Raw genomic sequence first — 10,964 nt, 5'->3', positions numbered from 1 at the left:
ACTGAAGTTCTTGTGCTTGGCCCCACAAATCTTAGAAACATGGTGTCGAACCAGATCCTTAGTCTTGATGGCATTACCTTGGCGTCCAGTAACATTGAGAAATTTTGGACTCAGACTGTTGTAATTCATTACTATCAGTAATTTATTATTATTCTGCTGATCCAAAATGTTAGCTAGAGTACTAAAAAGAGAGAGCACATTTCTCCCATAGGCACTTTTTCCACCGACCAGGTGTCGGTGCCAGTATTAGCTAGCTGGTCTGTAACCAAGAACGTGTGAAGCAAGCGGCAGAAGGGCGTGACTCTGCCATCTCAACATAAAGTTTTCTACTGCATGGTGTGTATTACATGAGAAAAGCAAAGAGATGCGATTTTCACGGCTGTGAATTAGGCTGACCTTGCTGCTTTGTATCAGTTCATATCACAGATAAAAGGACGCAAAGTGCGCACTTGTCGGCTTGCTCGTAATCCCTGTCTGTGTTTACCTTGTGCCGCGTACAGATGCTGCAGTAGTTTTTTTTGGACTGTAAAATTGGAGCTCAACAGCATGTCCAGACGAGGACCCGCCCACACTCATAAGTAAAGGATCAGCACAAAGTGCGGTGGAAATAAGTGATGTTTGATACCACAGATTTCCTTTCCGATCCAATACTGAGTAAAATTCAAGCTGGTATCGGCGATACCAATCCGATCTCAATAATTTAGTTACTTTCTAACGTGTTCTTGTTAAGATACATTATCTCAAATAACTGAAGTATTGAAAGTATTGATACTTGGATTTGAGAATTGATTTTATAGCATAAAGGTCTGGTATCTGAAGTATCGATATTTCAGTATCAATCTGCACATCATTATTGGAAATGCAGGCTCGTTCTTAAGCTTTTCACTGGTTCATTGAAACAGACACCAGCACTGGCACGAGCACCGGCACCTCGGCGGTGGAAACGTAGTAACATTGGCTTCTCTTCGTTGGATCCCTGTTAAATCCAGAATAGAATTTAAAATCCTTCTTCTCACATACAAGGTCTTGAATAAGCAGGCCCCATCTTATCTTAAAGACCTCATAGTACTGTATCACCCCAATAGAGCACTTCTCTCTCAGACTGCTGGCTTACTTGTGGTTCCTAAGATACTTAAGAGTAGAATTTCAGCTTTCAGCTTCAGGCCCCTCTTCTGTGGAACCAGAAGCTTATAGTTAGGGCTGGATCCGGTGACCCTGAACCCTCCCTTAGTCACGCTGCACTAGATCTAGCCTGCACTGAGTGTGTTTGGTCTTCACTCACCCTCTTTTCACTCTGCGTTTATACCCCACTTTGCATTTAATCATTAGTTAATCTCTGTCTCTCTTCCACAGCATGTCTTTTGTCCTTTCTCTCTCCCCTCACCTCCAACCATTCGCGGCAGATGACTGCCCCTCCATGAGCCTGGTTCTGCCGGAGGGTTCTTGCTGTTAAAAGGGAGTTTTTCCTTCTCACTGTTGCCAAGTGCTTACTCATAGGGGGTCATCTGATTGGTTTTCTCTGTATTATTGTAGGGTGTTTACCTTTCAATATTAAGCAATTAAGGTGACTGATGTTGTGTGTGTGATGTGATGTTTGGTGCTATATAAATAAAATCGAATTGAATTGAATTGAATAACATTAATATTAATCATCTACAACCAAGAGAGTTGAGTTCTTGTAAACCTCAAATGTATTCCTCAACACATGTAATGTCGCTGGCTGATAAAAATCTGCCCCTGGGGTAGATACTAACATAATTAAGAGCTCCCCTTCTCTGGATTTCTGGTTTCACAGTTTGAGTTTGGACATATTATTGATCACGTATTTTGCACAAATTAAACAATGTGGGCTTTTCTATCATTCTCTCTCATCTCTATTGAAGACTATCTTGCGAGCACCATATGTTGCACCTCTTCCTGAAGGGCAGCCTATTTCTGGACAATAGGATTGATGGAAAGTGTAATGGCTCTGCTTTTGCATAGAAATTCATATCTGTCAATCACAACTGGAAAAGCCTTGTGGATAAAGGTTGTGAACCACCTTCTGTTATTCCTTTTTGGATTAAACTGCATCTTATTTTTAGTTACATGAACCTAATCATGTCTGACAGCTCAACACTGTAGAATTTGTTATGCAATGGCTTGCATTAGGTGTTATTTTAGCCTCACCCTGTATGCATGAACTTATATAAAACTTAGTAGAAAAAAAGCCCATCATATCCCATGATACTGTAAGTGCAGATTCAGAAGTCTCCAGGAAACTTAGATGAATCACTGTGGATTTTTCTGGTCTTGAAAATCATCACAAATTGATATCTACTGATTATCAGCCATAAGCAGCTTCAGTCGAAATCTCCTGTGTGTCGCTGCCAGTCTTCAAAAACACATCAGTTTGCACTCTCAAATTACAACACGTACGCACTCTGCCAAGGAATCGTTCCTTCCTTCTCTCCCTGGCTGCAGATCAGAAAGGAAACAGAGGTCTGGTTACTGGTTAACTCAGACGATGAAGCTATTCTCACGTACGCACAACAGGCTGCTGACTGGAGTTTGAACCGGCATCGTATGAGGCACAAAACCACCAAACATACACCTGATACACATACATATATGATTTGTAAAAATATACCCTTATTTCATCAGATCTAGACTTTTAAAGCCTTATTTGTGCAAAATTGATGAAAACAATTCTGAATACATTGGCTCAGTAATATGACTCAGAATCTGCTCTAGTGACTAATAAGTGTGGATAGTGTAATAAGTGTGATCTACATTTGCGTCTGTGTCAGTCCTCTAGATATACGCTCATTTTAATGCCAAATAATAAACAAGCAGCAACACGGTGCCTTTTATTTTTCCTACACCTGCAAACTTGGCTATAGCTTGACAGTGTTGTAACCACTTTCTTTTTTAGCCTTGAAGGGTCAAATCTCCAAATAGAGTACATCTTACTTAACAATGTGTAATGACACTAAGCTATTAAGATGATGTTGATACTGGTGGGGGGGTTGCCTTTCACGGTAATTTTAACTTTGTTTCCACATGTAGACTTTACTTAGGCGTGCTGTCTGCATATTAAAAACCACAGCCAGCCTTGTGACAGGTGCTTTACTTATTTGTCAAAAAGTATTTGCTGAAATATTTAAAGACGAACACCTTTTTTACAATTTTACATAGTAATTTCACCTGATCTTAAGTCCAGTATTTGCTCATCTTTTTAGCTCAGTTTTGGTCTCCACCAACTACTGAGTTGCCTGATAAATATATCACATAGCTGTTTGCTACTGAGCAGCTGTACAGTAAGTGTTTCTTAGATAGTGACTGAGATGTGTAGCCTACTTGAGCACTCAGTTTTAGCTGTATATAAATAAACTTTTCTGTACTCTTAAGTGAACAAACATTGTGTTGCATGAGGTATGGATAGGCAACATTACTATTCAGTATTGAGTAGGATCTATTCTTTGAACTACTTTCTGAAGATCGGCCCCCAAAAAGTTGTGTATAACTAGCTTTAGAATTTATACAGTGGTCAATTTCATGTAGTTTTTGGACATTTAGACAGCTGTAGTTGTGTCAGCTTTGTTGGCATAGATGGTATAAAATATGGGCTTGGACATATAGCTTCTCAGTCTAAAAATTAAGCCAGTTCAGACATACCTCTACACCTGCATTCTATCTGAACAGCGATAGATGTGGTTGCTAAAAGACTTCCAGTCCCATAGAAGTCTATGAGAAAACAGCTTTCCGTGCTAATCTCTGTAAACACTTTCCTGATGGGTTTTTAATTGCCATCACTCATTTTGGGCCATACTGCCATGTCTATTTTGGAAATGCTGGTTATTCTATGTTTTAAAAAAAAACAGCATTATCCATGGTATGCTTATTAGCTAGCAACTTGTGATTGAAAAGCTATTAGCCAATGAGCATGCAGTTTCACAGTCAGACCTCCTCGTTACATCCAGTTTTTGAAACCAAGATGGTGACGGTGGAAACGGGACTAAACCACAGGGGGACGTCATGGTATCTATGTCCATATTTTATACTCTCTGTGGTTGTTGGCAGGACTTTCTTAAATGGTGGTGAGCTAAACAGTATCTATATGCATTACCACCATGTTCTGGTGGTAGTAGCACTATAGTTACTGTATGCCAGTAAAAATAAGGGCTGTATAAATTTCAGGAAGAAAAACTGTCACATAAACTGTTTTTTTTTTTTTTATTTCAAAACATTTGAAATTCTTTACCATTCCTATTATGAAATAATTTATAAATAATTTGGACATTTCTGTTTTGGATTTTTTGTCATTTGCCCACCTGTATTTGCTAATATTAGTCCAAAGCTAATATATGCTAATAGGAAAGCAAATGACATATGCTGCAGATTAATGTTTGCAGTTATTTTCTCAAAGAAATTGTGCTGATGATGCAAAGTTATGTTAAAATTTTTACGGATTTTTTTTTTTTTTTTTTTACTGACGGTTGCAGGACCACGCTGATTTCACATAATGGAAACAAGCTGACCTTACTAAAATAACATTACCCTCCAGGCGACCTTTGACCTTCTGCTCTCAGCGTTGCTGCTATCGCTGACTTTTGTCTTTGTCTGGAGAGGGGGGGAAAAAAGATATGTTTACACTGGAACCATTTTCCAGCAGAGCCTGACTCATCATGGGGGGATGTTAATGGGTGTCACTGTGCTGATTAACAGTAAGCCCTTGATAGAGCTGGCACAGCTTCATTCACACCATCCCCGTTTCATCTGGCAGCAGGAAGCTGGCTGCTGTGTGGGGAATCACGTATGCAGACATTCCTCAGAAATGGAGCCCCGGGGAGCGAGCAACGACAGCGAAGCACGATGTGACACGTCTGCACCCTCTGAGTCCTTATTAAGTACTTGGTTATCAGATACACTGGTTTTTTCTTTAACCTTGAATGGACCCCGCAGGGTCACTGAGTCTGTGCTGTAGAGAGCTGCTGACACAAGTGACTGATAATGCTACTTATATATAGTTGGCTAACAATATTTACAGTAAATAAACATGTTTGAAATAGAAGCAACTCAAAATAACTTAAGAGGTAATGTGGTCCCATCTCGTTTAGTAATGCCAACGATCCATTTTGTTTAGAAAGTGTTTCAACCTTAGCATAATGGGTTTGAAGTTGAATAACATGCAAGTTCCGGTTGAAGCAGTTCCAAAAAGTAAGCCTACATACAGTACTGTGCAAAAACCCTGAGCTGCCTCCCATTTCTTTATATTTTGCTTCCAAGGGGCCAAACTTTCTGGTTATTTTTGACAGTGGTCTTGAGCAGTAGTTCCTCAGGCTTTCTGAAGGTCTTTCAAAGTTTTTCTTTAGTCACTGGCTGCTTTTTCAATCATGCTCACTCCAGTTCTGGACCATTTTCACTGGAATGTTTTCTTGTTTGTTAAGCCACTTTACCCTGACCCGTGACTCATTCACGCATAAAAAAGCCCATAAAGGATGAACCAGTGTTGTATCTACACAAAGCAGAACACTCAGCAAAGAACCAATTTTAAGCGCTACCTTTAGACACTTTGTTACTAGCAACTTGTCACAAAAATATATACTTTGTTACCATTTTTTTCATTGCATCTGCAAAAAAGTGCCAAAGATAACAGATTGACAGACATAAAACTGTATTTTTACCCCAACAAGGTGATTCCCAAAAACCTATTAGCTGAAAACCTGGCATATCTCAGCATGGTGTGCAGTGTGTCCTGTAAAAGACTGCTGCATCTGTAATAAAATACAAAAACACACACACGCACACACACGCACACACAACAGCACCTGACAGATTAAAATACAGCAAGCACATACTCTTGTTCTGTTGCTTGTGTGTGTGCATGCCTGTTTGTGTGCATTTTTCATGAAACGTACTTGGTAAAGCGGGTGAGAAGCTGCAATAATGACCCCTGGAGCCCAGGGTAGCCAGAGGGCAGCAACGACCAGTGGGGAGCAAACATGTCCCACGGGGGGCAAGGCACAGCAAGTCCCAGACCCAGTGCCAGCCATACATGGACACATGCACATATGCACACATACACACATTCATACACACACACACACACATACACACATGTACACACATACATGCATATACACACATGGGCCACACACACACAAAGTCAAACACACATGAGACACAGTCATCCACTCATCAACCCATCTTCCAAAACTATTCTTAAAGATGATAAACTGTGGGGTGTGGGGTGGGGGGTGACCTACCTCTACCTCTTGAGCCACAGCCACCCTTGCGGCTACATGATAGTGGTGATAGATGGAAACATTAAAATTGCTAAAAATATTTTATAAAACAAAAAAGATCAAAGCCACACAGGAATGATAAAGTAGTCAGTAGTCAATAAAAAGATGGTAAGAACAAGTATCAGTGGGACCCTATTAAACCATATTTAAGCAAAAGATATCAAAGTCATGAGAGAGCAGAGCAATAAAAATCATAATTCACAAAAAAGATTTGAAATCAAATTCTTCATTAAGTCCTTTTGGAGTTAAGGTATTTAGTGTTAAATCCAAGATGCTTCTCTTTTTTTTTTTTTTTTTTTTTTTTTTTAGCCTGTCATGTCTGGCATCTTTCACAATCGGAATGATGATCCGAATGCACTGATGTACCAAACATATTTGCTTTGACAAGAACAGCTCTATATGTTTCCTATAGGCTCTTCTTGTTAATGTTTGCAATTTTATTTTTATTTATTTATCTTTTTATTTAGTTATTCATGCCAAGTCTGACAGGCAACAAGGAAGGGGCAAGAACAAGAGGTGGGGGGGAGAAAAGGGGGGGGGGGGGGGGAGAAAAGGAAGAAAGGAGATAGAAAAAAAATAAAAAAATAAAAAAATAAAAGGGGTTGATATACTCACACACACACACACACACACACACATCCATACACACACCCATATGCACCTACATATACACACACACACACACACACATACACACAAGTTTATTGTTTGTAGTGATGTGTGTGTATGCGCCTTTGTCATGCAATGTATTCGATAATGAGGGCGAGAAACTGCAACCATGCCCCCCGCGATCCAGAGGCAGATAGGGAAGGACCCAGGGGACCCAGGCCATCCCCAGCACAGGAGCTCAGAAGACTTGGGGCCACACATCCCGATGGCAACCGCGTACACGCCCCAGAGGAGGAAGGAGGGAGGCTACAGACGGAACCCCCACAATCCAGGGGCTAGAGTCCAGAGAGCCACAAAAAAAAAAAAAAAAAAAAAAAAAAAAAAAAAGAGATGCTTCTCTTTTTAACAAGTGAACATTCACATCTCCACCCTGACAATGTGCTTTGACCACTTCAATGCCGCAGTATCTGAGAGAAGATACATTATGTGACGCTTGAGTGAAATGTATAACTAATGGATTCCTAGTATCATGATCACGTATATTCGATTTATGTTTAGAGATTCTAATTTTAGATACTCCGGCACTGGAGCAGTGCAGACGTGTTCTCTGGAGTGACGAATCTTGCTTCTCCATCTGGTAATCCGATGGATGAGTCTGGGTCTGGCAGTTGCCAGGAGAACAGTACTTGTCTGACTTCATTGTGCCAAGTGTAAAGTTTGGTGGAGGGGGGGATTATGGTGTGGGGTTGTTTTTCAGGAGTTGGGCTCGACCCCTTAGTGCCAGTGAAAGGAACTTTTAATGCTTCAGCATACAAAGATGTTTTGGACAATTTCAGGCTCCCAACTTTGTGGGAACAGTTTGGGAATGGCCCCTTCCTGTTCCAACATGACTGCACACCAGTCCACAAAGCAGGTCCATAAAGACATGGATGAGTGTGTTTGGTGTGGAAGAACTTGACTGGTCTGCACAGAGGCCTGACCTCAACCTGATAGAACACACTAAACATTGGGATGAATTAGTGCAGAGACTGTGAGCCAGGTCTTCTCGTTCAACGTCAGACCTCACAAATGTGCTTCTGGAAGAGTGGTCAAAAATTCCCATAAACACTCCTAAACTCAGACTGCTGGCTTACTTGTGGTTCCTAGGATACCTAAGAGTACAATGGGAGGCAGAGCCTTCAGCTTTCAGGCCCCTCTTCTGTGGAACCAGCTCCCAATTTAGATTCAGGAGACAGACACCCTCTCTATTTTTAGGATTCCACTTAAAACTTTGCTTTTTCATCAAGCTTATAGTTAGAGCTGGATCAGGTGACCCTGAACCCCCCCCTTAGTTATGCTGCCTAGGCTGCTGGGGGGGTTCGCATGATGCACTGAGTGTTTCTTTTTCATTCACATCTTTTTACTCTCTGTGTTTATACCCCACTTTGCATTTAATCATTAGTTATTATTAATCACTGGCTCTCTTCCACAAATTGTCTTTTGTCCCGTCTCTCTCCCCTCATAAATTATTATTATAATATTCTATAATTCCATGTATAGTGTGTATAGTGTATAGTTTGAATTACTTTTTTTTATTCTTCGTATTTATATGTGTGTGTGTATATATGGCTGCAGGTACAAAATACATTTCACTGTGCATTGTACTGTGTATAACTGTGCATGTGACAAATAAACGTTATCTTAAATAAAATTAAATTGAATTAAATAGAATAGTCAAAAAAAAAAGGCCCTGTACCTCTTTTCCTAATCACTTTACCATGAACTCAATGGAAAACCTCATGAGATTTCAATTTGATCTTTTTATATACAGCACCAAATCACAACAACAGTTGCCTCAAGGTGCTTTATATTGTAAGGTAAAGACCCTACAGTACTACAGAGAAACCCCCACCAATCAGACCACCATCTATGAACAAGCACTTGGCAACAGTGGACAGATAAAACTCCCTTTTAACAGGAAGAAACCTCCAGCAAAACCAGGCTCAGGGAGGGGCAGCCGGGACCCATGACCAGTTAGGGAGACAGGACAAAAGACATGCTGTGGAAGAGAGTGAGAGATTAATAATAACTAATTAAATAAATCAAGGAAAAGTGTTAAGGAGAATTCATAAGGGCTTATGTGAAGAGAACAGTGGTGCTCAGAGAATTCACCTGCACGTACACCGGTACGATCATTTACATGCTGGTGAAACTACAATGTCACAAAAATGGACTACAAAAAAGCACATCTTAGATGAGTCACCCCACAAATTCTCACAGGTTGTTTAATGCAGGTCATATAAAAGAGAATCACTGGTGAAGAAATAATTTTAATATAGATAAGCTTGTTAATTTGTAAAGCTTGTTTTACTTTCATATAAATCTAGGCTCTTCACACAAGGCGACAGCTTGATAAGAAGCAGATTTGATCACAGGAGTATAATGTCCAGCTGTGGGTTTACAGGCTGCAGCTGAAGGCTTGGTTTAGAATATATCATCAGTTTATTGCATGAAATAGAAAACTCATAATAACTTACATTATAATATCTCTGTCATCTATCACTCACAGTATGTTGACTGTTTGTTCCTTTCATAAAGAATGGTCCACTGGATCTTAAAGGATGCAATAAAGGAAGTGCTGACACACCTTTCCTTATTTAAAGAATCTGAACAGCTGTTATTATGCCTGCCTGCAGACTTTTACAGGTCACCTCCCTCATTTTGGAACCTTCCCTAGAAAAAATGACTGTGGTCAGATAGCGGTAAAGTCATTGCATTGTTAAAATGAGTCCTTGCGGGAACAACAGTCGTTAGTCAGTCAAATCGGAAATAAGTATATTAGTAATTTCTTGTACATTAACTACAGTTTATTTAATGAAGCAAAATTTTATGTTACAGGCCCTCGAAGCAGGGTTTATTCCTAACAGTTTTGAGCCTTCATAACTTAATTATGGGGATGAAATTTTCAGGATTCAAAAAAGATTTAGGCATCCAAAAACTGCAACTAAATCAGTTTTACACCAAGTATCAGAACCCAAGAGCCAAAATCTTGTTCAACACAATTTTCTTATAAAGGCCACTTTATGAGCATCATTATCATTATATATTTCCAATAGCAAAATGGCACCAATTTAATGTCCATAATGAAGAGGAAAAGAAGCAAACACTGGCTCCCTGGATGATTCAAAAAGTGTATTTTCACTAAACTTTCAGTGGTTATTTTGCCATACAGACAGGTAGCTGGTTAAAAAAATAAGTTATAGCATATTTAGTCTCCTTTTGGCCTACATTATGATCCCAAGCCCTTCTGCTAGAGCGTGCACTGACAACATGATTATCTGTTTGTTTGTTTTTTAATCCAGGGCCTGTAATTCAAAAAGCATTCATTGTATGAAGCTAAACATTCTGCATTGCTTCACTAAATATACAAAAGTTATTCCAAAAAAATAAAAAGAGTAATCCTGACAGTGAGTAGGTGGGTGGGGGCACTGATTGATTTTACATGGAATGGCCCTTCATCTAGAAAGTTGTAATTCCTGTTTTACATATGTAGGCTCTTTAGGGGCTTCATCACCGGTTGTGTGTGTTGAACATACTTTCTGCGGTGACCCTGACCACTCCATGCTCTCTCCCCCGACTCATTATACTATAATGTCCACTTATAGCTTTCTCTAGTTTACTAGAGCCTTCTAGAGCTAAATGTTATTATGCTATGCTTATGTATGTATACATGTATGAAAGTTAATTAAATATGGTCTTAACAAATAAATGTACCAAGAGCTTTGTTTTTTCTTTGTGTTTGGAGGCGGTGGGGTTAACCACGCAAAATTCCGTTGTCCTCTCTCCTCAAAAGTGCTTAAAACGATTAAATGAGGAATTGTAACAGTACACGTTTAGCCAGTGGCATGGTAGAGTTTGACGCTTCAGGGACCAGTCATTAGAAACATCTACGTACCTCAAAATTAAAATGTTTCTTTTATTAATAAACCACTGGTCATTTCTGTAAAGCGCAGCTGTGTGTCTGTATATAGCAGCAGTAACCACTGAGCTCGTCCCTGCAGCCTCGAGGTGTTTCAGCTCGCACGCACG

The sequence above is a fragment of the Archocentrus centrarchus genome, chromosome 22, assembly GCF_007364275.1.
Source record: "Archocentrus centrarchus isolate MPI-CPG fArcCen1 chromosome 22, fArcCen1, whole genome shotgun sequence".
Classification (NCBI taxonomy): Eukaryota; Metazoa; Chordata; class Actinopteri; order Cichliformes; family Cichlidae; genus Archocentrus; species Archocentrus centrarchus.
The sequence above is the reverse complement of the archived record's forward strand: the minus strand, read 5'-3'. Positions refer to the sequence as shown.